General features: G+C 48.1%; 1 long non-coding RNA gene across 1 annotated transcript in view; it reads left to right on the top strand.

Annotated features, from left to right (window-relative positions):
* The first annotated feature begins 648 nt into the window (after positions 1-648).
* LOC149858342 (uncharacterized) overlaps positions 649-7,491 on the top strand; it is a 51,355-nt gene continuing 44,512 nt past the window's right edge. The window contains exon 1 of the long non-coding RNA XR_016443976.1: positions 649-701. This is a non-coding gene — a long non-coding RNA (uncharacterized LOC149858342). The remainder of the gene's footprint in view (positions 702-7,491) is intronic.

Here is a 7,491-nt window from a genome sequence, read left to right as displayed (position 1 = left end):
GATGAGGCTGCTGACAGAGATAAGAAGCTGCACCTGGGCCCTGTAACCAGCAGGTCCAGGTCAGGTAATTAGGAGGGGGATGAGAAAGGATCTAGGGGTAGAGGCTCCAGCTAGCCTTGATTCTCCTAGAGAGAAGAGTTCTTCTGAACACCTTTGAAAATTAAATGTTTCGTGTTATAGTTGTCTACCTTTGGAGTTCATGTTTGGGTTGGATGCCTGTGAAGTACTCCAGGCCTAAAAAGGGCTGAAGCCCAGATAAAGCCCTGCACCGGTCTAGGGCCCAGTGGACTGTGGGGGCTGGAGCTGAGACAGGGCCAGAGGTCCAGTTAATGGGTGGATACCTGCTATGACCAGAGGTCCAGTTGGCAGACTGAGTTTAAGTTGAGAGGGAAAATGTATACCAGGTGGATGATGCTCAGACAGGGCTAGGAACCCAGGGGAAGTCTGCAAGTAAAGACAACCTTGCTAGGGCCAAGGGCCCGGTGGGCTGTGTGAAGAAATCCTCTCCCCCTCTCCCTGCCCCTCACTTGGGTCGGTCCAGGTGACCCCTCTCTCCCTTCCTGCTTTCTTCTTGGTTCGGGCTGGTGAATCAGGTGACCTGGCAAGATAAAATTCCTAGTGGGGGGGGGGGCTCTCTTCCTTCTGGTGGGGATCTTGACAGCAGCAAGCAAACGCCTCCGGCTTCTGCCTGGTGATTTTCTGTAAGTAAAAACCTGGAAACTAGCCAAGAGTTAGTAATTATGTCTTAGCCAGTTGTGTCTTAAAAGGGTCATTATATCCAGACCATATAAGACTCTAGGTGTTTGTGTTTGCTGAAAGTGTATTCTGACTTCCTCATTCCACCCACCACCCCCAGCCCCATCAGTAAAGGTGCTGGGTTACAGCTTGCCTTGCTGCGTTATGGAGGAGGGGAGGGAGAGAGAGGCGTTCTGCTCCCAGCTTGGCCTGTGGAGTTTGTCTTTTCATTTTCCCCCAGTTCTACCTGATACTAGGACTGCGCGAGTCGGCAGCGATCCAATCCGGCTTCAGATGGCAGTGATGCGATCCGGAGCTCTGGACTGGGATTCTGCCTCGATCCAGGCGAAGCGACTCCGAAGCTTTGGAGCCGCCTCTGAGATCCGGGCATAGGGTATAATGAGGGAATCAGTGAAATCTATAACTTGGGGGGGGTCCGATTTGGAAGACAGTCAGTCCCACAAACACCCATGGCACGAGTTTTGCCTGTCAGCAGCGAGGGGTGCAGGGCCCCAGAACCCCCCTGCACCGATCTCCTTGACAGCTGGCAGACTTTGTGGCCGCAGCAGGGGCCACCATCCCCGCAGCTGTCACCCCACTGCGTCTTAACACACACAGGATCACCCATGTCACGAGTTTTGCTTGTCCACAGTTTGAGGTGCAGTTCCCCCCAAACCCCTGCATCAATCTGCTTGAAACTTGGCAGGCTTTGTGGCCTCAGCAAGAGCTACCACCCCTGCAGTTTTGACCTCCCTGTGTTGTAACACATAGACGTGACATGAGTTTTGCTTTCAAGAATTTGGGGTGCAGTTCCCCCCAAACCCCCGTATCGGTCTCCTTGAGACTTGGCAGACTTCATGCTCTCTGCAGAATCTACCAGCCCTGAAAATGTCATCCAAATTGGACAAAAACCAACAAAGTTATAGATATTATATTGTTTCCCCATTATACCCTATGGCTGGATCTCTGAGGCGGCCCTGAAGCGCTTCGGGAAGCCAAACGAGGCGGCGCCTCGACCCGGACATGCTGATCCGAACCCTGAAGCATCCAAAGCTTCTCTGGAGCCAAAGCTCTGTCAGAAGCCTCGCACAGCCCTACCTGATACTATCTTGGCTGAAAGAAATATTACTGTGGGCAGGTGTTGTCCAGGAAGTGGGGACAGTCAGCTGTAGGCTCCCTGAGGGAGACTCCTGAAGCAGGGTTTGGGGCCTGGCACAGTGAGGTGGGTGGCTCTGCATAGTAGTGCCTCCTACTGTGCACACCACAGGCTACATACAGCCCAGTGGGATGAAAGATTCTAGAAGAGTAAGGCATGTGAAGCATAGGCATGGCTATGGGGGGTGGCTGGAGGGCATGATTAGTGCCGTTAAAGTGATTAGGACCAGGAGGACATGATTAGGGCCACTAAGCCTGTGCTTAGCTGGGCTTGATTGGAACCCACAGGCAGAGTGAGGCAAGGCTCATGGGCCTGGAGCAGCAAGACAGAAGCTTCTTGCTCAGGCAGGGATTAGGGGCCAGAACACAGGTGCCCAGGAATGAGCAAGGTAGAGTAAAGTACCCAAGGCTTACCCTGGTCTCTGAGGGCAGCCTCCCACATTTATTAGTTGGATATCAAGGCATGGCAGATGAGCATAGGTCAGTGGCCTGGGAAATCAGAATGGGTGGGACAGGATTAGAGTGGATGCCAGGGGACACCATGGCTTTCCTTAGGAGGTGGACCCCATGCCAGGTACATACTTGGTGGGAAGTCTAGGAGAAGACGGGAGGGCCTCCCATGTGTTAGCCCCATCACCTGAGTGGTGAGCTGTTAGTAATGGTTTTCTGGCCAGCTGTGTCTTTTTGGACTTAGATGCACCTGTCCATCCAGAATGGGCATATGTGCATACTGCATACCTGCCCAGCCAGTGTATAGCTTGGTGCACATGCTTAGTTCATGTGCACATATTTGTGTTCAGGCTGCAGAGGAAATTAAAATTTTATCTTCACGGAAGTGCAGAAAGTAGCATTTATATGGCTAGAAAGCTGTCACGCAGGTACACAAAAGGAACGGAATGCCACCGTAAGTTATTTAACTCAGTTCACACTAGGCACATCTACATGAGATACTTAATGCTCATTAGACTAATTAGTGTGGCTGGAAAAAATTGTGCTAATGCAAAGTAGATTTAGTTCAGTTGCCTTAGTAGATTTAAGTTATTACAGGTAAGAACTTAATGAGCCGTAATTACAGCACATTAATGAACATGTAGGTGTGCCCACTGTGAGCCAGGAATTAAGTCAGGATTGGACCTTTCAACCTAGTGATCTAACCATTAAATGCAGCGCGCTGATAAGGTGCCAATTACGGTAACTACAGAGCAGTTCTATTATAGACCCATGGATATGGATGAGTAGGTCAGAACCCACACATCCATGAGCTCTCATACACTGGCATTATTGCTTCTTCCAGTTCCAGTGACTGCTTTTTTCCTTTTGATGTTAAAAACCTTGTATGCCAGCTGTCACTGTTCTGTTTCAAAGCAGAACCATAAGTGGAGGAGGGGTTTGCTTATTGACTCGCAGCTGTCATTGGGCAACATTCTAGCTGCCATAATTTCACTTGGCAAATCACAATCATTTCCCATCTCCAGGCTCAGTGAAGCCTCGTAGGTGTATTTCTGTCATTTCATCTAGGAGGAACTATCCCCTGACTAAGGCTATTGTTTAGTGAGCAGGGGTTGCCAAGAACTATATTCATTACAGGACAGGTTATTATATCTTGCAGTGCTCCGCCATCTGATCACCAGGGCTGGGCTTATAAAGAATGTCCCACACTTCACTTCCATTTTAAAAAGCTGCACTTGCTTCATCTGACATTTCAAATCATGGTAAAAGTATTTTACTGAGTTGCCAGGGTCTGGGTTACTGAAGCACAGCAGATTTGACTGAATTACTGCTCTCCATGGAAACTCCCAGATTATATCTCATTTGGGACATCACTGGGTTTGTTCTACTGTGGGTCTGGTGAAAATGGGAATCCCAAAGCTTGGTAAAACCAGCCCCTGATTAGTGAGCCAGCTCTATCCCTGCCCAGTGTCCAGGCACTGAACTTCCTGCCTGCAGCTGCCAGTGAGGGGCAAGCATTCCCTCCGTCTCCCCTCCCTGGAATTTCTCTTGACCAGGACACACTTTGCTTGACCACTTTTGATCCTGCACCCTGGGAAGTCCTTCAAGAATAAGGAGTTATCACTGAGTGGCACATGACGGGGTTAAACTTGTAACCAATCACAATTGAGAGTATGGGGGGGAGGTTAGCTTAGAAAGCTTGTCCAATTTTACTAGGAGGAAAAAATGACTTTCGTGCTGAGTCATCTGATGTGGATTAGCTCAAACTCCTACTTGTCAGGCTTCTGAAAATCAGCTGTATGTGATCTGCCTTATCTCTTGCTAGCCTCAGTGTTAAAATGTATGATTTTCCCAAATTCCAATTTTCAAATTATTATTGACTGAGAGGCTATAGGCAGTAACTGTTGAGATGTGATATCTCTAATGTGTGAGACGGATGTTGCTTTTTTTCTCTCCCTCCCATTAGCTATTGCTGATTATCTGTTTGTGAAAGTTGCATGCTTTGATACAGAATGCTTTATTCTATATCATTCTTGCTCTCTTCTGTTATTGAGTTTCCACAATTAATGGATATAGTAGAGAGAGAAAAATCTATTGGCACCCAGTCAAAGGAGCACAGTGCAGCTCAGGGGCATGGGCAACTGCTGCCTCCAGAGTCAGGGTGGGCACTTGCCCCCTCAGTGGACAGTCAGCGACTGGGTGAGGGGGGTCCCCCCGCGACCAATCCCACCAACTTGCAAGTGGCACTTCTGGGAGCACTGCTGGCACTTCTGTGTAAGCGCAATCAGCCATGGGGGGTCCGCTTCTCCTGGTGCCCCCACTCCCTGGAGGGGCCCCCTGACAACACTCTTACCTGTCCCACCTGCCCAGGAACACTGGCTGTCAGGAGGTGCACATCCATCCCCATGCACTCCCTACACGTCACCATTGCTCGGGGACAGAGCTACTATCTACTGAATAAAGGGAAAAATTCCTCAATTACATGAGTTTGAGCTGAACACAGAGCAATAATGATGATTTACAAAAGATTTTGAGTTCTGGAATTCTTTTTTTGTTCCATCCAATTCTGAACAAAAGCAAAGTCCCAAACATTATCTATGAAATGGAAAGGCAAAAATATTTGAAAATCCCTAAATGTTTCTTTTCAATCATTTAAAAATTAAATGATCTTTCCTGGGCTAAAGGGAAGCCAGGATACTAGAATCTCAGCCTGACCTGGGAGCCTGGAAGCTTGTATGCAGAAGGCTTTCAGCTCCACTTTAGTCTGCTCGACAAGTTGCCCCAGAGCAGAGGCCTCTGGATATCCTAGGTATTGCTTGGGATCCATCCCTATGTCATGCTGGCCAGTGATGCAAACCCTTTATGTCCAAATATGTCCAGACACCCATATTTTGAAAGCCCTGGAACCCCTGAGCCCTGGATCAGCCTGCCACGGGTTGCCAAGGAGCTGGACAGGTGAGCAGGTAGGAAATCTGAGTGGTTTCCAACAGAATCCTGTCTGATTTTTGGAGGAACTTTGTGGGGCTCCTGGGTAGGCTCCTCAGTATTTCAGTTTGGATGAATTGGGAAAGACAGGGAAAAATTGCTGTGTTGTAAGTTTCCCAAACAGCCCTGGCATCAATGAGATGACACAGACCACTTCCCATAAAAGCAGAAGCATCCCCATAAAAGCAGGAGCAGCAGCAACCTCCACTGCCAGCCTAGAGAACTGTGGGTGCACACACACATATTAAGTTGACTTAAAGTAAGGCAACTTAACTAAGTCAACTTAACTAAGTCAAGTTAAGCACACGTACAGCTCCTTGACATGGTGGCACACATAGTTTGATAGTTTCATAGTTGTCAGGCCCTGTAAGGGACCTTACAGATCATTGGGTCTGGCACCCCTGCACTTGGGCAAAAAAGACTGCTGGGGTCAGATGACCCTAGCAAGATGGGCATCAAGACACTTTCTGAAGATCACCAGAGTTCATGACTGTACCACCTCTAGTGGAAGCCTGTTCCAACCCCTTGGTACTTGAAATATAAAGAAGTTTTTTTCTTGGCTAGTCTGAAGCGATCTTCAATCAGTTTGTGCCCATTATTTCTAGTCCTCCCCTCGGTAGCCTTGGTGAATAGTTGCTCCCACAGGCCCTGATGTACTCCCCTGATATTCTTATAGGCTGCCACCAAGTCCCCCCTGAGCGTTCTCTTCTCCACGCTGAACAGTCCCAAGTCTTTCAGCCTCTCTTCGTATGACCTGCTCTCCAGGCCTCTAATCATGTGTGAGTCCCTCCTTTGGACTCTCTCGAGCTTCTTCATATCCTTCCTGAAGTGTGGCATCCACAACTGGACACAGTACTCCACTTGTGGTATCACCAAGGACGAGTAGAATGAGAGGATGACATCCTGAGCCTTGCTTGAGATGCCTCGGTAGATGCATACCAGTGTTTGATTAGCTCTGCCAGCTACAGCATCGCACTGGTGGCTCATGTTCATTTTGTTGCTATCACAACACCCAGGTCTCATTCACTTGTGGTGCTGAGCCTGTAAATGTGTTGTGGATTTTTTCTCCTGAGATGGAGCACTTTACATTTCTCCATATTAAATGACATCAGGTAGAGGTCTGCCAAACATCTTGTGAGCTAGGTCAACTTAACTAATGTGATTCAAGATAATACATCTCAGACGTGTATTATCTTGCACTGTATTTAAGTTGACTCTGCTCCACATACTGTCGATAGTTAAGTTGACTTTAAAAAGCTAAGTTGGGTTAACTGTCAGAAAGTTAGTATATGTGTACTGTGATTCCCAATATGCCTTGCTTTCCATGAGTCTGCCTGACTTTCTGCTTGCTGTTGTTTGTGCTCCTGTAAGCCACAAGGCAGGGGGAGAGGCAACAACCTCAGGTGCATATTTTTCATGCACTGCTCCTGGTTAAAAAGGACCCTCAAGTGCTGAACCTTCTTTCCCTCCTTGAAGTGGCAACTAGGAAGGCTGAGGGGAGCAGCTACCTCCCACCAACTTAACCCACTCCCCTTGGAATCCAGTAGACTTATTCATTTGTCAGTGGAAGCACAGGGCAAAAAGTAGCAGATGACAACACTCAGGGCCAGGTTTGCTAAGGAAGCCAGGATGCCTAGTGCATGTGCTGTGCAGGAACTCTGGCCATCAGCTTCCTAGGAAAATGTAAAAGAGGAGAGGAAACTAGGCAAAAGAGGAGACAGGGACCTAGTATTGCAGCAGAAAAGAGCTGGGGGATTCTGCTGAAAGAGAAACAAACAGAAGCAGCCAAGTTTGAGGGGGAGGAGAAGCAAACTGGATTAAGGGTCTTGGAAAAGTCCTTGGTTAGTGATTGGTGCCAGAGTTCACAGCAAACAAGGAGAAATATTTTCCTATTCAGTTTGGGCCAAATTCTTCTCAAAACCTAGTCTTCAATTTCTGAGACACGCTCATCACTTCTAACATGACTGAACAGTGTCACCTACAGGCTGGCCAAAGCTATTTGCCGTAACGTGCAAGCAGCCAAAAGCAGCACTGTGATGGTTTTTGCTTTCAGCCACAGCAGAGGCATTCTGGAACACAGCCATCCTACTATCTGGGAAAGTGCTAGAGAAAAAACCCTGGTTGTTTAGAAAGGCTTATGCAAGAGATCCAAGACAGATGCAGTCA

Source organism: Crocodylus siamensis, chromosome 8 (genome assembly GCF_052110815.1).
Source record: "Crocodylus siamensis isolate JL-2025a chromosome 8, ASM5211081v1, whole genome shotgun sequence".
Taxonomy (NCBI): domain Eukaryota; kingdom Metazoa; phylum Chordata; order Crocodylia; family Crocodylidae; genus Crocodylus; species Crocodylus siamensis.
This window is presented reverse-complemented; position numbering and strand designations above follow the sequence as displayed.